The following is a 24,370-nucleotide window of genomic DNA, read 5'->3' as shown; positions in this document are numbered from 1 at the left end:
GAACAATTTAGAATTTTTATTGCTACCATCTTGGGCCGTCTTTCTGATCATTTTTAGTTCATTTTTGTAAGGGCGGATTCACACGAACGTGATTTTCGTCCGTGCAGCCCGCGTGGTTTTCACACCGGTCGCACGGACCTATACAAGTGTATGGGGCAGTGCAGACAGTCCGTGAGTTTTGCGCAGCGTGAGTCCGCTGCGTAAAACTCACGACATGTTCTATATTTAGGCGTTTTTCACGCATCACGCACCCATTGAAGTCAATGGGTGCGTCAAAATCACGTTATTCGCGCAACAGCTGTCAAACTCTGAATGTAAACAGAAAAGCACCACGTGCTTTTCTGTTTACAAACATCCAAACTGAGTGTCATAATGATGGCGGCTGCGCGAAAATCACACTGATGACACACGGAGCTGTTAAGTGAGTTTTGCGCACGCAAAACGCCGTGCTTTTTTGCGTGCGCAAAACGCACACGCTCGTGTGAATCCGCCCTAAGAGGCAAGGTGACCAAAAAACAGCAATTCTGGCATAGTTTTTTTTACAGCCTTCACCATGCATTATAGATTACATGTTAACTTTATTCTGTGGGTCAGTATGATTCCGGCGATACCAAATTTATATGTTCGTTATGTTTTACAACTTTTTCCACCATTTTGAAAGAGCCATGAGTTTTTTAATTTTCCAGTGAGGGCTTGTTTTTGCGGGAACAGCTTTCGTTTTTATTGGTACCATTGCAACTTTTTTTTCTCCATTTTTTGAAAGGTAAGGTGACCAAATAACAGCAATTCTGGCATTGTTATTTTGAATTTTCTTTTTACGCTATTCCCCGGGCGGGACAAATAACATTATTTTTTTATAGATCAAGTCATTACAGAAGTGGCAATACCAATTAACCCTTTCAGGACCAAGGGTCCTCAATGCCTCAATGACCAGCCCCGTTTTTTCAAATCTGACGTGTCATTTTATGTGGTAATGACTCTGGAATGCTTTTGCCTATCCAAGCGATTCAGAGATTGTTTTTTCGTGACATATTGTACTTTATGTTAGTGGAAAAATGTGGTCAATAAATTCATAGCTTATTTGTGAAAAACAAAATGTAAAGAAAAATGTGCAAAAATTATAATTTTTCTAATTTTAAATATAATCTACATTGTAAAACAGATAGTAATACCACACAAAATTTTGGCAAATTGACATCCTCCATATGTCTACTTTATATTTGCATTGTTTTTTGAACATTATTTTATTTTTCTAGTACGTTACAAGGCTTAGAACTTTAGCAGCAATTTCTTACATTTTCAAGAAAATTTCAAAAGGTTATTTTGTCATGGACCAGTTCAGTTCTGAAGTGGCTTTGAGGGCCTTTTGTACTAGATAGACCCCATAAATCACCCCATTTTGAAAACTGCACCCCTCAAAGTATTCAAAACAGCATTCAGAAAGTTTATTAACCCTTTAGGCGTTTCACAGGAATTAAAGCAAAGTAGAGGTGAAATTTACAAATTTCATTTTTTTTGGGCGAAATTCATTTGTAATACATTTTCTGTAACACAGAAGGTTTTACCAGAGACATGCAACTTAATATTTATTGCCCAGATGCTGCAGTTTTTAGAAATATCCCACATGCGGCTCTAGTATGATAATGGACTGAAGCACCGGCCTCAGAAGCAAAGGAGCACCCAGTGGAGTTTGGGGCCTCCTTTTTTTAGAATATATTTTATGCACCATGTCAGGTTTGAAGAGGTCTTGTGGTGCCAAAACAGTGGAATCTCCCCAAAAGTGGTTTGGGAAACTACACACCTCAAGGAATTTATCTAGGGGTATAGTTAGCATCTTAACCCGACAGGTCTTTTGCTATATTTATTGGAATAGGTCTGTGAAAATGAAAATCTACTTTTTTTTCGGAAAAAATATAATGTAATTTTTACAAGGAATAAAGAATAAAAAGCACCCCAAAACTTGTAAAGCTATTTCTCATGATTTCGGCAATACCCCATATGTGGTAATAAACTGCTGTTTGGAGCCACGGCAGAGCTCAGAAGGGAAGGAGCGCCATTTGGCTTTTGGAGCGCAGATTTTGCTTGGTAATAGTTCTGTTTGGGGTTTTGCTGGTATTTCAGTTTATAATGTGGGGGTATATGTAAGCTGGGCAGAGTACATCAGGGCATAATAAGGGGGTAAATAAATAATTCATAGATTTGTGGCCGGTGTCGCACTGATAAATGGTGCCCAATCTTATCCGCTTTTGGACACTGCACAATTTCTGTCGCTATATTCTGAGCGCCAGAACGTTTTTTCATTTTTTCTCCACCGGAGCCGTGCGAGGGCTTATTTGTTACGTTACAATCTGTAGTTTTCATTGGTACATGTGATTTTTTTGATCACTTTTTATTTGATTTTTTTGGCAAGCAAAGTGACAAAAAAAACATACATTTTGACAATGTTTTTGTCCTTTTTTTTACAGTAATCACTGTGCGCTATAAATGACATTTTACTTTATTCTGCAGGTCTGTACGATTACGGCGATACCATATGTATATAGTTTTTTTAGGTTTTATGCGCAATAAAATTACTTTTCTATAAAGTTATTTATTTTTTGTGTCACCATATTCTGAGAGCCGTAATTTTTTTTATTTTTCAGTAAAAAAAAGCTGTGTAAGGGCTTGTTTTTTGCGGGACGGGTTTTAGTTTTTATTGGTATTATTTTGGGGTACATGCAAATTTTTGATCACTTTTTATTCTATATTTTGGGAGGGGTGATTGACAAAAAAAAAAAGTGATGCTAGTGTTGTTTTTTGATTATTTTTTGCGGTGTTCACCGTGCGGGAAAAATAATATTATAGTTTTATAGTTGGGGGCGTTACGAACGCGGTGATACCAAATATGTGTACTTTAACGGTTTCCTTTTTTTTCCTATAATAAGAGACTTATTATAGGAAAAAAAGCATTTTTTGTTTTTGTAGCTTATAATTTGTTTTTACACTTGTATAAAACATTTTCATTACTTTTTTTTTTTACTTGAAGACCTACAGGACTGATAGCTGCTATAATACATTACACTACCTAGGTAGTGTAACGTAATATATAAACTGTCAGTGTGACGCTGATAGTCACACTGACAGGAAGCCTATGACGATCAGCTGGTCCTCATAGGCTTCCGTGAATGGCAGACCGGAGGCTGTTGTATCTTCGGGACCAGAGGCAGGGGATAAAAGCGCGATCCGGGTGTCAGCACTACTCTGAGACACCCGGATCGCGCTTTTAACACCCACTGTGAATTCACATCGGCGCTGCACCGAGCCCAGCAAGCGCCGACGTGAATTTACAGTGGGCGGTCAGGAAGCGGTTAATACCAGTGATCATATTCTCTGCAGCTGAACCAATCGGTTCGGCTGTCAGAGAACAGGTTGCTGGGGAGCCGCAGACACTGACACAGCCAGCGTCCAAGCGCTTTTCAGAGCGCTATGCCGGCTGGAACAGTGATCTGTATATTCACGCCCTGGCTGCACGGGGTATGTGCGAAAAGGACGTGAATATACAGATTGTCGGCATGAAAGGGTTAAGTATAGCTTTATTAAATTTTTTCCCAATAATAAAAGACTGGCTGGAGGCGATGTCTGGTCATTCTCGGGTAAGGTTGATGTAAGTGACAGCACAGCGTGATCTCGCGAGATCACGCTGTGTGTGCAGTGAAACCAGCTGGACATGAATGAAGAGAAGTGTATGACGCTGATTGGTCAGCGTCATACACTTCTCTTTACAATGCCCACTTGGTCAAAAGTAAAAAAAATGCCCAGTTGGGCATTTAGAACAAATTAGCAGAAAACTAAAAATCATTATAACTCAGTGAAAAATAAAAGTTTTATTTAAAAAAAAACAAAAAACTGTTATCTACATTACATCGCCTATCAGATTAGGTAGGAGATAGGGCACTTATAAACGGGTGACAGAGCCTCTTTAAGGGAAAAAGGTGATTTTCGATTTTACCAATTATTTTTGTTTACTTTTTAACTTTTTTTTTTTTTAGTCCCATTAGGGGACTTGAATGTCTGAACCCATGATCGCTATTCTAATACATTACACTACTTATGTAGTGCGATGTATTACAACTGACAGTTTTATACTGACAGGCATCCTATTAGGCCCTTTCCCTGGCAGGGCCTAAAAGTTTTTCGAACATGGCAGATCTGGAGGCCATACTAACTATCCGCACCCCCGCTACAAACACCTTAGATGCATCTAAAGGGTTAATCGGCTGGGATGGAAGCTAGCTCTGGTCCCGACCGTTACAGCACAGTGTCAGCTAAATCTGCACCATCCACTTGCCATAACTGTACGACAAATTGCGGCAACCCTTCCCCGACCAAAAAGTACAGTATCAACAAATGTCGGCAAGGGGTTAATGGTATTATCTGGTACACATGACCATTGCTGTCTGAATGACATTAGCATGCATTCGCACATTTCTTTATACTGTGTGAAGCCTGATGAATCTGTTCCATTAAATTAATCTGCCCAGAAAACTCTGCCATACACTATATGGACAAAAAGTATTGGGACACACCTCTTTATCATTGAATTCAGGTGTTTCATTCAGTTTTAAATTTACTTTAATTACATTTTACATTTTTAAGATACAGCTTCTTTGTTTCCTTTTTACATAAAAGCTGTATCATTCCATCAAAGCCGATTCCGTTAGGTCAGCTAAACTGACTCCTCGGCTGAAAGCTGGACCTGCGTCTCTGACATAAGAATAAACATTCTTGAGAAAGGTCCTGTTGGACTGAAACGTCGCACAGGTGATTAAAAGCTGATATACATTGGAAGTGCTGTCTCCTGCCTGTCTGGTATCGGGGACCAGGTCCTATTGAGGTGTGGACCCATCTGTGGTCCGGTGCTGTGGTTTTTCTCTTTTTTTGGATAAGAATAAGAATGACTTTATTGATCCCAAAAGGTAAATTAATAATAGTCAGACTGTTTGCTTTTCCATGCAGGATCCAGCTAATAATGATCACATCTAAGTTCATGAACTTAGATGTAATCATTATTAGCTGGTTCCTGCAAGAGACACGTAGGTTTCCGTACGCTGCCATTCACTTTTATGCTGTTTCCGTAACTGCCATTCACTTCTATGGGAGTTACGTAAACAGCGTAGCTTAGCGAGCAACGCTGTTTTCTACTTACATTGTCGGGAATTACATGTCGCAGGAGGAACAGAGAAAGATAGAACAGGGTTTAAGGGGCCCCGTACTAGAGATACGTACAGGTTCCAGAGGTGAGACTCACATCTATATCTGACATTTATTCCCCTATTTTGCATACCACGCCATTGAATTTTGGTTATTTCTTTATTAATTGACCAGCCCTACCTCATAGTTCACTGACAAAAAGGTCAGGTGATGGGTGTGCAGATGTTCAACTATTAAAGGGCAACTAAACGTTTAACAAACTTCTGATATGTCATAGTGACATGTCAGACGTTTTGATTGATAAGTGTCCGAGCACGAAGACCCCCACCAATCGCTAAAACGAAGCAGCTGAAGCGCTCATGTGAGCGCTCAGCCGCTTCGGCTTTTTCCGGAAATGAACGTATCGGAGTACGGACTCAATAGAAAGTCTATGATCCCGTACACCGATACATTTTTTCCGGAAAAAGCCGAACAGACACGAAGCGGCTGAGAGCTCACACGAGGACTTCAGCTGCTTCGTTCTAGCAATTGGTGGGGGTCTCAGTGCTCGGACACCCACCAATCCAAACTTCTGACATGTCTCTATGAGATGTCAGAAGTTTGTTAAACGTTTAGCTACACTATAAGGCCGGATTCACACGAGCGTGTTCAGTCCATGATATACGGTCCGCAGGTCGGCCGCATTTCCCGGACTGAGCACACTGCAGGGAGCTGGGCTCTTATCGTCATCTATGACGCTAGGAGTCACTGCCTCGCTGTGGGAAAACGGTCACGTACTGAAAACATGTTTTCAGTACGGGACAGTAGTTCCGCGGAGAGGCAGGGACTCCTAGCGTCATAGATAACGATAAGAGCCCAGCTCCCTGCAGTGTGCTCAGTCCGGGAAATGCGGCCGACCTGCGGAACACGCTCGTGTGAATCCGGCCTAAAGATGTGACATTTTTTCTAATGAGTGCATATCTTTGCGATTTTAAAATATTTGAAGGAAACACCACAGATGAACTATTTATAGTTATGTAGAACAATTGAAATCAAAGCATAAATTGCTTGATGACGTCATATATCGTTAGATGTCTCATACATTGCCTTATAAAAAAAAAAAGGTCACATTTCTTATATTCAACGGTCAAAACCACAATACTTGCTGAGCTTCATATATATACACTACCGTTCAAAAGTTTGGGGTCGCCCAGACAATTTTGTGTTTTCCATGAAAACTCACACTTCTATTTATCAAATGAGTTGCAAAATGACTAGAAAATATACTCAAGACATTGACAAGGTTAGAAATGATTTTTATTTGAAATAATAATTTTCTCCTTCAAACTTTGCTTTCGTCAAAGAATGCTCCATTTGCAGCAATTACAGCATTGCAGACCTTTGGCATTCTAGCTGTTAATTTGCTGAGGTAATCGGGAGAAATTTCACCCCATGCTTCCAGAAGCCCCTCCCACAAGTTGGATTGGCTTGATGGGCACTTCTTGCGTCCCATACGGTCAAGCTGCTCCCACAACAGCTCTATGGGGTTGAGATCTGGTGACTGTGCTGGCCACTCCATTACAGATAGAATACCAGCTGCCTGCTTCTTCCCTAAATAGTTCTTGCATAATTTGGAGGTGTGCTTTGGGTCATTGTCCTGTTGTAGGATGAAATTGGCTCCAATCAAGCGCTGTCCACAGGGTATGGCATGGCGTTGCAAAATGGAGTGATAGCCTTCCTTATTCAAAATCCCTTTTACCTTGTACAAATCTCCCACTTTACCAGCACCAAAGCAACCCCAGACCATCACATTACCTCCACCATGCTTGGCAGATGGCGTCAGGCACTCTTCCAGCATCTTTTCAGTTGTTCTGCGTCTCACAAATGTTCTTCTGTGTGATCCAAACACCTCAAACTTCGATTCGTCTGTCCATAGCACTTTTTTCCAATCTTCCTCTGTCCAATGTCTGTGTGCTTTTGCCCATATTAATCTTTTCCTTTTATTAGCCAGTCTCAGATATGGCTTTTTCTTTGCCACTCTGCCCTGAAGGCCAGCATCCCGGAGTCGCCTCTTCACTGTAGACGTTGACACTGGCGTTTTGTGGGTACTATTTAATGAAGCTCCCAGTTGAGGACCTGTGAGGCGTCTATTTCTCAAACTAGAGACTCTAATGTACTTGTCTTGTTGCTCAGTTGTGCAGCGGGGCCTCCCACTTCTCTTTCTACTCTGGTTACAGCCTGTGTGTGCTGTCCTCTGAAGGGAGTAGTATACTACTAGTATACAGAAGTTTTAGAGTCAGGGGGTATACATACAGTATATATATATATATATATATATATATATATATATATATATATATATATATACACACACAGGCTCAGGGGGTATATATTATATACAGAAGTATACCATTCCGCTAACACTTGGCTGAGGCATCTCGGTGCACAATGTTAGCTCCCCGTCGCCACTCATCCCCTCTCCCCCCAGACAGTCCCCATGCTCTCTGGTGCCGTTGCTGCTCATCCCCCCCCCCCCGGACGGCCCCCATGCTTTCTGTTGCCATGGCCCCTCACCCCTCCCCCAGGTGGTCCTCATGCTTTCTGCCTTGTTTAACAAAGCTGAAAGCATGGGGACCGTTCGGGATGGATGTGCGGCGACGGCAGCAGAAAACATGGGGACCGTCTGGGGGGATGAGTGGCGACGGCTTACCAAAACAAAGTATTAGTGGACTAACTGTAAATAGTGCAGCGACGGCACTGCCGTGCAATGCTCGTCTGGGGGGTGTGGGGGACTACTCTTGGCTCAGGCAGGGCCCCCCGGGTAATTTGGTGGGTCTGCTTGTGCCTGTATGTGTTTGTGCCTGTATATCTGCCTCAGCAGCCAGCCTGCAGCTGCTGTAACTGACTGAGCTCATATGATAATCCCTGTACTCCAGGCAGCTATACCTTCTGCGTTCTGGGGGAGTAGCGTTGATGCCGTCACATTGAGCCTGCTCTGCCATTGGCTATCCCACACGTCAGTAACTGTATGCCAGTGTAAAGGATCTGCCAGACACAGCTTCTGTGTCGACGCCCGTGGGTAATCAGTCTGCACCTGCTCCTAAGTCTGAGAGAGTGACTCCATCTTCTACCAGTCAGGCTGGGAGGCTTAGGAGTGGGAGAGCCTATAACAGCCTGGCCAGACGGAGCTAGCTCCTGCCCTCTGTCTATTTATACCTTCACTTCCTGCTCCTCCTTTGCCTGTGATTCTGCCTGTTTCCTGGCTCTGCTGCTGCTGCTTGAAATATTTGTCCTCTGCTTCATTTTGACCCTGGCTTACTGACTACTCTCCTGCTCTGCGTTTGGTACCTCGTACACTCCTGGTTTGACTCGGCTCGTTCACTACTCTCGTTGCTCACGGTGCTGCCGTGGGCAACTGCCCCATTTCCCTAGCTTCTGTGTACCCTTGTCTGTTTGTCTGTCGTGCACTTATTGAGCGTAGGGATAGTCGCCCAGGGCTGCTCGTCTGCGTCGCATAGCAACACGTCCTTAATTACGGACGGCTACAGACACGCCTTCATAGCCTTGCCGCTATTCGGGCCAAAAAAAGGACATGTTTTAAATTAGGGGTTCATTTGTACGACACAGACATCTATCCGTAAATATACGGGAAGGTGTGCATTGGCCATAGAAATTAATGGGTCCGCAATTATGGACCGTAATTGCGGATGAATTCTACGGTTGTGTGCATGAGGCCTCACTTAGACATCCACGGGATATGTCATAAATGTCTGATAGATGCGGCTCTGGGACCCCGTATCTATCCCATTAACGTGGCTGGTGGTTTCTGTAATCTCATAGAACAGAATGGAGAGAGCCGCGCAGCTGGTGGCCGCCTCACCAGTTGGGACGGGAGTTGGAAGATCCTAGTTCCAAAGACAAAGGTGGGTCCCTGTTGAAAAAGGTGTGGTTGTTAGGCAGTGTACCCCCTAGAAACCAGACTAAGGCCTTATTCATACGAGCGTAGTTCACGTCCGTGCTAAAGAAACGCAGAGAAAAAAAAAATGTGCACCAACACGGACATAAAAAACGGATGCCACACGGAACACACACTGATGAAACACGGAAATGCAACACAGGTAAAACGCTGCACTTTTTGCGGACGCAAATCGGACACGTTCGTGTGAATCATTCAGACAAGCATAAAACTTGTCAGTGTGCTGTGTGTGAAAATCACTCACAGCACATGAACCCATTGATTTCAATGGGGCTGTTCACATATGCAAAGGCTGAAATCTGCGGCAAGTCCGCTGTGATATCCGCAACGTCTGAATTACATGTCAAATATGAAATTGTTGCTGCAGATTAGTTGCGAATTTGCAGCGGAAAAAATTCTGCCACGTCTGAACATGCCCTAAGGCAGTACATGCAGATTTTGCTGCAGAAAAAACAAAATATTTCAACAACATAATAAATATACCGTGAATTAGAAAATCAGGAGTATGGTTTATATTCTGTGTGGATTTTTTCTATTATGTGTAGATGACGTAATATGAATTTCATCCAATTGTATTGTACTGTAAATTGTTGCAGTTTTGAATCTGCAGCAAAAATGTATGAAAATTCTGCCACCTCTGAACTCACTCTAAGGGGGGATTCACACGAGCGTGTATTCGGTCCGTGCGGGCCGCGTGGTTTTCACGCGGCACGCATGGACCAATACAAGTCTATGGGGCAGTACAGACAGTCCGTGCTTTTTGCGCAGCGTTTGTCTGCTGCGCAAAAAGCGCGACAGGTTCAATAACTCTGCGTATTTCGCACATCACGCACCTATTGAATTCAATGGGTGCGTGAAAATCACGCGCACCACACGGAAGCACTTCCGTGGGACGAGCGTGATTCGCGCAACAGCAGTGAAAAGGATGAATGAAAACAGAAAAGCACCACGTGCTTTTCTGTTTCCGAACATCCAAACGGAGTGTCTTTGCGATGAGCGAAGCCGGACAAGCGAACCGAACTTCACCGGGTTCGGCCGAACTCGTTTTGGCCGAACCCGGCAAAAAAATTATCGGTACGCGACGTCAGGAGATAGTCACTGTCCATGGTGCTGAAAGAGTTAAACTGTTTCAGCACCATGAACCGTGACTTCCGATCCCAATATACATGAACCTGTAGAAAAAAAAACGAAGTTCTGACTTACCGATAACTCCCGGCGTCTTCCTCCAGTCTGACCTCCCGGGATGACAATTAAGTCCAAGTGACAGCTCCAGCCAATCACAGGCCAAGCACAGGCCGCAGCGGTCACATGGACTGGCGCGTCATCCAGGGAGGTGGGGCCCGATGTCAAGAGAGGCGCGTCACCAAGGACGCGTCACCAAGGCAACGGCCGGGAAGTTCTCGGTAAGTACGAACTTTTTCTTCTACAGGTTTTGCGATATTGTGTTCGGCATTCACTGTCGAGGGTGCTGAAAGAGTTAGCTCTTTCAGCACCTTGGACAGTGACGGCCGTCGACTAGCCTCATCTCTATGATGGCGGCTGCGCGAAAATCACGCAGCCGCGCATCAGACACGGATGACACACGCAGCTGTCAAATGGTTTTTGCGTGCGCAAAACGCAGCGTTGTTTGCGCGCGCAAAAACGCAACGTTCGTGTGTATCTGCCCTAAGGCCTGATTTACACGAGCGTGTGCGTTTTGCGCACGCAAAAAACGCGGCGTTTTGCATGCGCAAAAGGCACTTAACAGCTGCGTGTGTCATCAGTGTATGATGCATGTCTGTGAGATTTTCTCGCAGCCGCCATCATTATGACACTCCGTTTGGATGTTTGTAAACAGAAAAGCACGTGGTGCTTTTCTGTTTACATTCAGAGTTTGACAGCTGTTGCACGAATCACGCAGTTCGCACGGAAGTGCTTCCGTGCGGCATGCGTGGTTTTCACGCACCCATTGACTCCAATGGGTGCGTGATGTGCGAACAGCGCACAAAGATAGGACATGTCGTGAGTTTTACGCAACACACTCGCGCTGCGCAAAATTCACGCACTGTCTGCACTGCCCCATAGAATATAGGTGCGTACGACACGCGTGAAAAGCACGCGCGTATATTACGCTCGTGTAAATGATGCCTTAGGCCTTATTAACACGAACGTGTTATACGTCCGTGATACGCACATGATTTTCATGCGCGTCGCACGGACCTATGTTAATGAATGGGGCCGTTCAGACTGTCAGTGATTGCGTAAAACTCACGACATGTCCTATATTTGCCCGTGTTTCGCGCAGCACGCACCCATTGAAGTCAATGGGTGCGTGCAAATCGCGCTCGGCCCACGGAAGCACTTCCGGGTGCCACATGTGATTCGCGCAACAGCAGTAAAATGAATGAATGAAAACAGAAAAGCACCACGTGTAAACATAAAACCAGAGTGTCATAATGATGCCGGCTGCGCGAAAATCACGCAGCCACGCACCATATGCTGATGCCACACGGACCACGCGCAAAACAGACACGTCCGTGTAAATAAGGCTGGGTTCACACACACTATTTACGGACGTAATTCGGGCGTTTTAGCCTCGAATTAAGTCCGAAAATACGGCTTTAAAGCATCGGCAAACATCTGCCCATTCATTTGAATGGGTTTTACAATGTTCTGTGCCGACGGTCATTTTTTTTAGGCACCGCTGTCAATAGACGACGCGTAAAAAAGACGCCCGCGTCAAAGAAGTGGCTGTCACTTCTTGAGATGTAATTGGAGCCGTTTTCCATTGACTCCATGGAAAAACAGCTCAAATTACGGCCGTAATGGACGCAGCAAAAAGCGCCTGCACATGCCATTACGTCTGAAATTCCGGAGCTGTTTTCTTCTGCGTTGCAGTTCCGTGTGGCATCAGTGTGTGTTCCGTGTGGCATCCGTTTTTTATGTCAGTGTTGGTGCACATTTTTTTATTTCTTTTTTTTCCCCTGCGTTTCTTTAGCAACTGGTGCATGAATCACGGACAGCACACGGAAGATGTCCGTGTGCTGTCTATAATTTTCACGCACCCATTGACTTCAATGGGTGCGTGATTCGCAAAAACGCACCAAAATAGGACATGCAGTGAGTTTCACGCAACGAAAACACGCTGCATGAAAAATCACGCATGTCTGAATAGCCCCATTGAGTTGCATAGGTTCGTGTGCTGTCCGTTGTTTTCACGCACAGCACACGGACGTATACAACGTTCATGTGAATCAGGCCTTAGGCTATGTTCACACGGTTACTAAAAAACATCTGAAAATACGGAGCTATTTTCAAGGGAAAACAGCTCCTGATTTTCAGCTTTTTTTTTAAATCAAACTCGTGTTTTCGCAGCGTTTTTACGGCTCCAAATATGGCTGAAGAAGTGACATGCACTTCTTTTTCGCGGGCGTTTTTTTTCTCAAAACGGCCGCGTAAAAAACGGCACGTCGGAACAGAACGCCATTTTTCCCATTGAAATCAATGGCCAGATGTTTGGAGGCGTTCTGCTTCCGATTTTCCGTCCTCAGGGAGGACTATAGGAAAATTCTCCTTTTTTTTTTTTTTTTTTTTTTTTTTTTTTAAAATCCATTCCGGGTTGTGGCTTCAAAAGCTGCATCAAAACAGCACTGTGTCTTAGGATAAATGCCACTACAAACATGGCGTTGTTTTATTTTGTATTGTGTTTTTTCAAATTGCAGCTGTTTTTGGCGTTTTTTTCAAGCATTTAGTGGCGTTTCTTTAAAAAAGCAATGCAAATGTCAATGGGTGTTGCGTGTTTTCATGGAATTTTTACAGAATAAATTGTGTTGCAAAGAAGAATCTTTGCATGACATGATTTTTGAATCACGTGATTTGCAATGTGAAAAACGCCACCTAAACAAAAACGAAGGTAAAACACACTATTTGCAAAAGCAAAAAAAAAACACAAACAATTTTATAAAACGCATGAACCATTTTACTACTTTTTTCAAAATGTGTTTTTTAGTTCCAAAAAAATCCCATGCAAAAAGTGTGTGATGAATGTCTAACAGAGACACTAAACTGTTTTTGAAAAGCAACTGAAGTGCAAAAAGGGTACAGGCACATGACCCAGTACCGTAGCCCCCCTATTCTGGGCAAGGGTGAAGGTCCTGGCTTACAGATCCTCACCATTGTCATCTTCTGATGTGTCTGGGGCACAGTATATGTCAGAGTGAAGAGGTTACACAGATGTACAATCCATCATAATCTATGATTGATATGGCATCAATATAAAATGTGCAGCCATTTAAATATATGCATTAAAGCCATTTACAGGGCATCCTTCTTTAGACCTCATGACACTCTTTGATCCTTGTAACAATGTACATGCATAGTAGCTTTTATTTTGGTGTCAGTCCCACTGGATATACATCTTTTCCAGTAAAGTGAATTGCATTTGCTGATAAATGTTTGCATTTGCAAGTTTCCCAGTCTGTTCCATCAGTGTACAGAGTAGGGATGGCTTTATTAGGAACAGAGAAATAACCCATTTTTAGCTTTCTTCCTGTAAACCCCCCCCCCCCCCCCCCCCCGCTTTCTATACATTGTGACAATGGTCCTGCTCTGTCATACACACCGCCCAAGTGCAATGGGTAATGTGATGCTTCATTTGCTGCCTCAATCAGCAGAATGGTTACTTCCACCACTGACACATAAACATATATCAATTTTATAGACTGCAGTGCAGACTTGCAAATAATATACAGATGAGCATGTTGTATGACCTAAATGTATGCTGCGTGCCCTGAAAAATGAAGTGTCCTTGATAGGATTTGACATCATTTATATGAAATTTAGGACTGAATGAGGCAGCTGACCTGCAAGTTGTTCTTTTTGGAGGGTCTTGAATAACCACTTTTAAAGTGATATAAGTGAAGATACAATGTATAGGCAGGTACATGTACATATGTGATGTGTGCACACATCACATATATCAGAAAGGCTGCAGAGTTTTATGACTCAGGCCTGGTGTATCTCTCTGTGTGCCGAGTGCAGGAATAGCACAGGGTGCATCTGTGTCTGATTGAGGTGCTGTGACAGAGCTGTGTGTGTTTGTTTGGGGCAGGGTGGGGGGGTGGAGGGTAGATGGTTTCCATAGAAACAAGTCGTCTAAAACAGGACGATGAATATTTATCATCTCTAATGAATATTAATAAGATTGATTGAATAATCAGGGCTTCTCCTCTCTTAACACAGCTCTGCAGATGGAATATTAACACTACAGTCGCCCTGTTTATTTCTTTATCAAAGTCACCCGAGTGACGCAAAAAGCATTCACCCTCTTCAAATACATCAAACAATGTGCTCCATATACCATTTGCATTGCCAATCACTTGTATTTATTTTAACCCTTTCCATTTCATGACAGATAATTTCCAGTCTTTCAGCCACATGAAAAAAAGCAACGATGCGCACAGTATTGGGGTGTTACTGCCTTCTTGTTGTATGTCAGGACAACTGTATATATATATATATATATATATATATATATATATATATATATATCATACACAGACATAACTGTTCAACATCCGGTGTTGCAGACAGGTTCCGAAGTAAAATCTCCTATTAGTACTAAGCATCTTTTCATACACAATCAAATCTAAAACGCATCCATTGTAAGGTGACGTGTCACAGAATATTCTTGTCATGCATAAGGTAGAAGTATATAGAAAATAGAGCTTCCAAGTGTGACATCACAGCCGTTACCAAACGCTGTGACTGAAATAATTTTGAGAGATGACTACTGATATTTATTGTATTGTAAGTATACTACAAGTCACATTAGAATTCTGTGAGCATATAAAAGGAGGCCTCAAGAAGAGTATACAATGGTCCTTAAAATATACTCAGCTGCTGCAGAACCTCTTTTTCAAAAAGGAAGAAATAATTAATGACTAATTTAAAAACATAAATCGTTGTCTTTCTCTTCAAAACATGGTTTAACAATAGAATTAGATAGTATTAATGTGTCCCCATATATATAGTGGCATTCACACAATGACTGCTATACAGTCCCAGTCACAAAAACAGTGTCAACATGTGCCGATAAACAGTTCCAGCCATAGTGTCCACAAAAACTGCCAGATAAAGTGTCCCAATACAGTGTCAGTCTGTGCCACCAATAGGTGTAAGCCACAGTGGCCACCCTTAAACAGTGCCAACTACAATGTAGCAGCTGTATTCTTACCTTCTCCCCTTCCTTTGGCTCGTCCTGCGCCAGAGATCTGACTGTGTGGTACATCTTTATATATTTGGCACATTCTGTATATTATTATAAATATATATGTTATTATACATGGTATTATACATAAATTATTTACATACACATCAAAACATCAATTAACCCCTTAGTGACCACCAGTACACCTTTTCACAGCGATCACTAAGGGGCCTTAGGCTAGGCCGTCGCTTTTTCACGGCGGCCCAGTCCAAGTCCTACACGAGTGTCCCATGCCAGCTGGAGTGGATGCTCAGCTGTCTGATGACAGCTACTGCTTCAACGGTAGCGATCAAAGTCTACTTCGATCACAGCCGTTCAACAAGTCAAATGCTGAGGGCAATAGCAACCGCGGCATTTAAATAATTTGCAGAGGGAGTGAGCTCCCTCTCTCACCCATCGGGGGCCGCAAATGCAATCGCGGGCCTCCGATGGGGTGCCATGGCAGCCGGGGGCCTGAAAAAGGCCCCCAGGTCTGCCCTGGGTATATGCCTATTAGGCACGTCCTAATAGATTGCCTGTCAGTTTTACACGGACAGGCAATAATGCTTTGGTGTATGTACTAAGTATACCAAAACATTATATAAGTGATCAATAGATCGCAGTGAAGTCCCCTAGTGGGACTAAAAATATAAATAACTGTGAAATAAAAATGATTAATAAAAATCAGTGTGAAAAAAAAAAAAAATGTTAAAATAAATTTCGTTCAAACGAGTTTATATTGAGCAAAAGTAGTAAAACATAAAAAACCTATACACGTATCGTCGTATTCGTACCAACCCATAGAATAAAGGTAATGTGTTATTTAAACCGCACAGTGAACAGCGTGAATTTAAAATGCATAGAACAATGGTGGAATTTCAGGGTTTTTTTATATTCCCCCCCAAAAAAGTTAATAAAAGTTGATCAAAAAGTGATATGTACCCCCAAAATGGTGCAATTAAAAAGTACAACTAAAACTCCGTGTGAACATACCCTTACAGATATTGTTGTTAATGTATTTGTCTTTCTTTCTGCAGAATTTATATAACACTACCACCGCTCATATTATTCATATACTGATGGCCTAGTTAAGTCAAGTCCAAACTACACAAAGTACACACAAGACATACCGTATTTTTAGGACTATAAGACACAGTTTTTAGCAAGAAATAAATCTTGCTAAAAAGTCTCTGTGTCTTATAGTCCGCAGCCCCATGACCGCTTCATTACTTAACCCCTTCCCGACCTATGACGTGCCGACACATCATGGAGCTGGAGAGGGATGTTGTATGGAGCGGACTCACGCGCTGAGCACGCTACATACACTGCAAGTGTCAGCTTCTGACACGCTGCTCTAATGGCCAGGAACAGCAATTTCGCTGTTCCTGGTAGTTTAAAGGGCTTGTACCATAAAACACATGTATCCCCTATTCCCCAAGCACAATGTAAAAAATAAAATAATTTCGTCCCGCAACAAAATAAGCCCTCACACGCTCAATCAATAAAAAAAATATAAAAAATGTTTTGGCTCTCAGAATGTGGTGAAACAAAATAAATTATTTTTTAACAAATAAGTTTTTTTCTTGTTGTCTAAAACCTGGGTGCGTCATATCGTCAGGTGCGTCTCAGTCCAAAAAATACGGTACTAGAAATGTATCTATCTAATATCTCTCTGTATCCCAAATTTATCTATCTATTCCCTATCAATCTATTTTTAGGTAGCAATAATCGTTACAATTCAATTAATTTCCGACCGTCGTTTATCTGACATTTACAAAACATATACCGCTATTGTGATTGTTCTGATGGAAATGTCCATTAGATACTTGTAGGAATTGCTAATTGTAAAAAGGCCTTGAAATAATTATTCACATTTTATAAAGTGATCCCAGAGGTCATATAGTACTTTATAAGATGGGAATAGCCATTTAACAGTGGTGGAATCTAAATTTGTGGCTGTGGTCGCAGTATAACATAAGCCACATATCACAATCTGCCATTCGGTCCATGTAAATTATAATCTCCTGTGTTGGATAGAGTGCTCCAGCTCTTCACTTCAGTCTTGCTCTTTCTCTAGTTCTGTTTCATGGGAAGAGTATTCTACTGCCACCAGTCAGGCCGGATTCACACGAGCGTGTTCGGTCCACGATATACGGAGCGTATATCGGCAGTATTTCCCGGACCGAACACACTTCAGGGAGCCGGGCACCTAGCGTCATAGTTATCTGTCCCGTACTGTAATCATGTTTTCAGTACGGGACAGTTTTCCAGCAGCGAGGCAGGTTACTCCTAGCGTCATAGATAACTATGACGCTAGGAGCCCGGCTCCCTGAAGTGTGTTCGGTCCGGGAAATACTGCAGACATACGGTTCGTATATCATGGACCGAACACGCTCGCGTGAATCCGACTTAAGGCCTAAGGCCCATGACCGTACCAGGGCAACACTTTCCAGGAGAAGTTCCCCAAACTGGCAAGAAGGGAAAAAGTCAAAAGAGGTGCAAAGTCTGCTATAAGAGGGCGATAAGGGAGGACACAATATATCAATGTGACACGTGTCCCGAAAAACCAGGGCTCTGTGTGAAAGTGTTTTAAAATTTATCATACATCCCTTGATTTTTAATCTACCCCAGTTTTATTTACCCTGATGCACTCCGCACAGCTTATCCCCCTCATCTTTCCCTTCTAAGCCCTGCCGTGTGCCCAGGCAGCAGATAACAGCCACATTGAGGGTATTGCCATACCCGTGAGAACCCACATTACAGTTTATGGGGTGTATATCTCTGGTCAAAATGCTCACTACACCTCTAGATGAATGCCTTAAGGCCTCATGCCCACTTCAGTGTTTTTCTTCAGGGTGCTAGCCGTTTTTCTGACGGCTAGCACACTGACCCATTAATTTCAATGGGGCCATGCACACTTCAGTTTTTTTGACGGCCCCGTTGCTCCGTTCCGATCCAAAGTAGAGCATGTCCTACTTTGGTCCGAGAATCCGTGACCGTGAGGCCCATACAAGTCAATGCGGCTGTCAAAAAAAACCTGAAGGCACACGGAAGGCATCCGTGTGCCGTCCGTGTGTGACGGAGCCGTTGCCTAGCAACCGCCGGGCGGGCAGAAAAACATTAGAAAAATATTACACTAATCGGCAACCACTTGTCTCTATCAATCACTGATAGAGAAAAGAGGCTGCTGATTAAAAATAAAATAAAAAGCATTTCATACGTACCCGGTCGTTGTCTTGGTGACAAGTCCCTCTTCTTCCTCCAGTCTGACCTTCTTTTGTGACGCGACAGCCTGTGATTGGCTTCAGAGGCCGCTGCAGCCTGTGATTGGCTGCAGAGGCGGTCACGTGGGATGAAGCGTCATCCCTGGAGGCCGGCCTTCTGACGTCATCCTGACTCTTGTGACCGCCACTACAGCCTGTGATTGGCTGCAGCGGCGACATGGATTGAACGTCATCGCTGGAGGCCGGACAGGAGGAAAGTATGAACTTATTTATTATTTTTTTCTATTACATTAAAATTGTATTTTACGCGCGCCGAGCATGGTACTGTCCAGGGTGCTGAAAGAGTTACCGCCGATCAGTGCAGCCCATTAACTCTTTCAGCATCCTAGACAGTACCATACCACGGAAACGGAAACACGGAGTGCACACGGAAACCACACTCGTCAAAAGCGGCCGTGAAAACGGTGATGTAAGTGTGCACGAGGCCTTAAGAGGTGTAGATTTTAAAACGGGGTCACTTCTCTGGGTTTTCAACTGTACTGGTACCTCAGGGGCTTCTGCATACATGACTTAGCACCAGAAAATCCCCAGTAGGCAAAATGGTGGTCCTTTCCTTCGGAGCCCTCCTACGGGCCCAAACGGCAGTTTATCACCACAACTGGGATATTGCCGCACTCAGGACAAATTCGGCAACAAAATGGGGTATTTTATTTCTTGTGAAAATTTGAAATTCTGAGCCAAAACGACATCTCATTGGAAAAAATTACATTTTTGTTAATTCACAGCACAATTCAAATAAATTCTGTGAAAAAACTGTGGGGTCTAAATGGTCACAACACTCATAAATGAATTCCCTGAGGGATGTAGTTTCCAAACTCGGGTCGCTTCTTGGGGGTTTCCATTGCTTTGATACCTCTGGGGCTCTGCAATTGCGACATGGCACCCGAAAACCAATCCAGCAAAAGCTGGACTCCAAAGAACACATAGCACTCCTTTCCTTCTGAGCCCTCCCATGGGCCCAAACGGCAGTTTATCGCCACAAATGGGGTATTGCTGCTCTCAGGAGAAATTGGGCAACAAAATGGGGTATTTTGTTCCCTGTGAAAATAAGAAATGTTGATGAAAAATTACATTGTATTAGAAAAAATGTCATTTTTTTCATTTCACAGCCCAATTCAAATACGTGCTGTGTAAAAACTGTGGCGTCAAAATGGTAACAACAACCATAAATGAATTCCTTGAGGGGTGCAGTTTCCAAAATGGGGTCACTTTTGGCACCTCAACACCTCTTCAAACCTGGCATGCTGCCTAAAATACATTCTAAGAAAAAAAAAAGAAAAAAAAGAGGCCCCAAAATGCAGTAGCTGCTTCTTTGCTTCTGGGGCTTGTGTTTTAGTCCACGAGCACACTAGGGCCACATGTGGGACATTTCTAAAAACTGCAGAATATGGACAACACATATTTAGTAGTGTTTCTCTGGTAAAACCTTCTGTGTTACAGAAAAAAAATGGAGTAAAATTGAAATTCAGCAAGAAAAATTTAATTAGCAAATTTCACCTCCACCTTTGCATTAATTCCTGTGAAATGCATAAAGGGTTTTAAAAAAACTTCTAAATGCTGTTTTGAATACTTTGAGGGGTCCAGTTTTTAAAATAGGGTGTATTATGGGGGTTTCTAATACATAAACCCCTCATAGCCACTTCAGAACTGAACAGGTACCTTAAAAAAAAAAGCTTTTGAAATTTTCTTAAAAATATGAGAAATTGCTGTTTATGTTTTAAGCCTTGTAACGTCCAAGAAAAATAAAAGAATGTTCAAAAAACGATGCCAATCTAAAGTAGACATATGGGAAATGTGAACTAGTGACTATTGTGGGTGGTATAACCGTCTTTTTTACAAGCAGATGCATTTAAATTCAGAAAAATTCTATTTTTTCTAAATTTTCTCTAAATTTTGCAATTTTTCACAAATAAACACTCAATATATCGACCAAATTTTACCACTAACATAAAGCCCAATGTCTCACGAGAAAACAATCTCAGAATCGCTTGGATAGGTTTAAAGAGTCTCTGTCACCAGATTATCAAATCCCTATCTCCTATTGCATGTGATCGGCGCTGCAATGTAGATAACAGTAACGTTTTGTTTTTTTTGAAAAACGATCATTTTTGGCAAAGTTATGAGCAATTTTATATTTATGCAAATGAGCCTTTCTAATGGACAACTGGGCGTGTTTTCTCTTATTTCCAACTGGGCGTGTATTGTCTTTGTAACATCTGGGCGTGTTTACTTGTTTTACTAGCTGGGCGTTGTGAATAGAAGTGTTTGTCAGCATCATATGTTAGTATCATACACTTCTATTCACAATGCCCAGCTAGTAAAACAAGTAAACACGCCCAGATGTTACAAAGACAATACACGCCCAGTTGGAAATAAGAGAAAACACGCCCAGTTGTCCATTAGAAAGGCTCATCTGCATAAATATGTCACTTCTTGAGACGTAATTGGAGCCGTTTTCCATTGACTCCATGGAAAAACAGCTCCAATTACGTCCGTAATGGACGCTGCGAAAAACGCCTGCACATGCCATTACGTCTGAAATTCCGGAGCTATTTTCTCCTGAAAACAGCTCCGTAATTTCAGCCGTAACGGAGGCTGCCGTGTGAACATACCCTAATACCACACAAAATTGTTGCTAATTAACATCACCCATATGTCTACTTTAGATTGGCATCGTTTTTTGAACATCCTTTTATTTTTCTATGACATCACAAGGCTTAGAACTTTAGCAGCAATTTCTCACATTTTCAAGAAAATTTCAAAAGGCTATTTTTACAGGGACCAGTTCAGTTGTGAAGCGGATTTTAGGGCCTTATATATTAGAAACCCCCTATAAGTCACCCCATTTTAAAAACTTCACCCCTCAAAGTATTATAAACAGCATTTGGAAAGTTTCTTAACTCTTTAGACGTTTCACAGGAATTAAGGCAAAATAGATGTGAAATTTTCAAATTTCTTTTTTTTTGCAGAAATTCATTTTTCATCTATTTTTTCTGTAACACAGAAAGTTTTACCAGAGAAACGCAACTCAATACTTATTGCCCAGATTCTGCAGTTTTTAGAAATATCCCACATGTGGTCCTAGTGCAGTTATTGACTGAAGCACCGGCCTCAGAAGCAAAGGAGCACCTAGAGGATTTTGGGGCCTCCTTTTTATTAGAAAATATTTTAGGCACCATGTCGGGTCTGAAAGGCTCTTGTGGTGCCAAAACAGTGGAAATCCCCCAAAACTGACCCCATTTTGCAAACTATACCCCTTGAGGAAATTATCTAGGGGTATAGTGAGCATTTTGACCCCGCAGGTTTTTTGCAGAAAAAAGTTGTCAATGGACAACTGGGCGTGTTTTTACTTTAGACGAAGTGGGCGTTGTACAGAGGAGTGTATGAGGCTGACCAATCAGTGACCAATCAGCGTCATACACTTCTCCCCATTCATTTACACTGCAGATCGCGATATAGTTATATCGCTATGGGCAGCCACATAAACATACTATAACGCTACTCATGTGTCATGATAATGAATATACATTTCCTCCAGCCAGGACGTGATGTGTATTCATTCTCCTGACCACTTCTGTAGCGTCTCTGTGATTTACAGAACAGCACAGCGAGATCTCGCTGTGAATGACAGTTTACAGCGTAATCTCGCGAGACTACGCCTGCTATGCTGTAACTCACAGAGACGCTACAGAAGTCTGACGCTACAGTAGTTATCTATGACGCTAGGTGTCACTGCCTCGCTGCGGGAAAACTGTCCCGTACTAAAAACATGTTTTCAGTACGGGATCGTTTACCGCAGCGAGGCAGTGATAACTATAATGCTAGGAGCCAGGCTCCCTGCAGTGTGTTCGGTCGGGGAAATGCGGCCGACATACGATTCGTATTTTACGGACCGAACATGCGCGTGTGAACCTGGCCTTACAGCGTTCACTGTGCTGAAAAATAACATGTTAACTTTATTTTGCGGGATTACAGCGATACCAAATTTATATAGTTTTTGTTCAGTTTTGCTACTTTTGTACATTAAAAACGCTTTTTTTTTCATACCGTCAACAGAGCTGTGTGAGGGCTGTATTTTGTGGCATGAGTTGCAAATTTAAATGGCACTATTTTGCGGTACATATAACTTATCGATTCATTTTGTTAACTTTTTATGAGGGGATTAAAAAAAACAAAAAAACAACAATTTCCCCATACCTTTGTACAATAATAACACATTTCACGGGAAAAAAATTGTTTTTATGTCGCCGCATTCCAAGAGCCATAACTTTTTTATGCCATAAATGTCTGATAGAGGCGGGCCCTAGTTCTGGGACCCACACCTATATCAAGAATTGGGGTCATCCGATCCCTGATTTGCCTGGTGCGGCAGCTACAAGCTGTTGATTCCAGGCGGGGACTACTGGAGAGGAAGCTGCGCGTGGCTCTCTCCATTCTGTTGTATGGGAATTAAGGAAACAGCTAAGCAGCGCTTGCTTGGCTGTTTCCGTAACTCCCATTGAACAGCCACACCAGGTGAAACGGGGGCCGGATGACCCGCTTTCTCAATACGGTGCGGGTCCTAGCACTGGGATCCACATCTATCAGACATTTATGGCATATCCTGCGGATATGCCATAAATGTCTAAGTTGGGAATAACCCTTGAAGGCATTGGGGTAAAAGTGCGCCAGTATCTCTCCGCCATGTAGTGCGTATCCTACAACACAATTGATAAATCTTCCGCTTTCCATCTTTTCTCAGTCAGTAGTGGTAAATTCCTTTATTCTATCCCTTGTTCTCATATGAGAAAAAAAGATTTAACATTACCTCAAACAATTTCTATTGTAAGAAATATCATTCCAAGTATGTCCCATTCCCACAGGCTGAGATCTTGAAAACAATGAATGATGCACAAAGTATATTAGAAAATGGTCTTAACTGTACTATACAATAAATACGCGTTATTTGGAATACCCCTAGAAACAGGACAGAGGAGCAATACAGTAGTCATCCCCATCACCTTGCACATGGCGACCGCTAGTTCTTACCTTCACTAGTAGAAATACACAAGGCTTCTGGGTTGGACCTGCTCGACAAGTCTGAGGAGCCGCCGAAATGCGCGCTTTCCCGCCTTGGGACTATTGGCCGGAATAATAGGAGGGGCGGAGCCTGTTTAAAGAGTTGGGGCGGGGCCGTGGCATCTTCGTGTGGGCCCGCTTAATACATGGACTTGACAACTGTGAGGGGAGTAAAGACTAGTGGGTGAAGTGAGGTGACGAAGTCGGCAGGTGGAGCTACGCATACTTCTGCGCTTCTCATGTAGATGCTGAGAGACGCTGAGGTGTAGAGCTGAGCTCCTTTCTCCTGGGCTGGGTCTGTTAAATGAGATTACCTGACCAATATTGAGGGCTGGATCCAGTTGCTGTTTCTCCTGGGCGGGTTCCGTATGAAGAGGCTAAATGATCGGCTCATACAGTCTCAGAGGTGGGGCCGACGTGCTCATTACTGACCTCTAGTGGATAGAAGTGGTAGAGCAGCCACAATGCCAATCATTTATTTGTGAGCCTGCCTTTCTTGCGTAGTACTTGCCAGTAAGGGTATGTTCACACGGCCTATTTACGGACGTAAATCGGGCGTTTTTGCCCCGAATTACGTCTGAAAATAGCGCTGACAAACATCTGCCCATTGAAAGCAATGGGCAGACGTTTGTCTGTTCACACGAGGCGTATATTTAC

At 42.8% G+C, this 24,370-nt stretch overlaps 1 protein-coding gene across 2 annotated transcripts in view; it reads right to left on the bottom strand.

The window, feature by feature from the left end:
• The window catches only part of LOC142655318 (zinc finger protein 219-like), a 92,198-nt gene extending 68,119 nt beyond the window's left edge, over positions 1-24,079 (bottom strand). For both annotated transcript variants that reach the window (XM_075829306.1, XM_075829315.1), the window contains exons 1-2: positions 23,684-24,079; positions 15,360-15,433 (exon numbers count right to left, since the gene is read on the bottom strand). The gene's annotated coding sequence lies outside the window, so the exon portion shown is untranslated. The remainder of the gene's footprint in view (positions 1-15,359; positions 15,434-23,683) is intronic.
• Positions 24,080-24,370: the final 291 nt, after the last annotated feature.

The sequence above is a fragment of the Rhinoderma darwinii genome, chromosome 1 (genome assembly GCF_050947455.1).
Source record: "Rhinoderma darwinii isolate aRhiDar2 chromosome 1, aRhiDar2.hap1, whole genome shotgun sequence".
NCBI lineage: Eukaryota > Metazoa > Chordata > Amphibia > Anura > Rhinodermatidae > Rhinoderma > Rhinoderma darwinii.
This window is presented reverse-complemented; position numbering and strand designations above follow the sequence as displayed.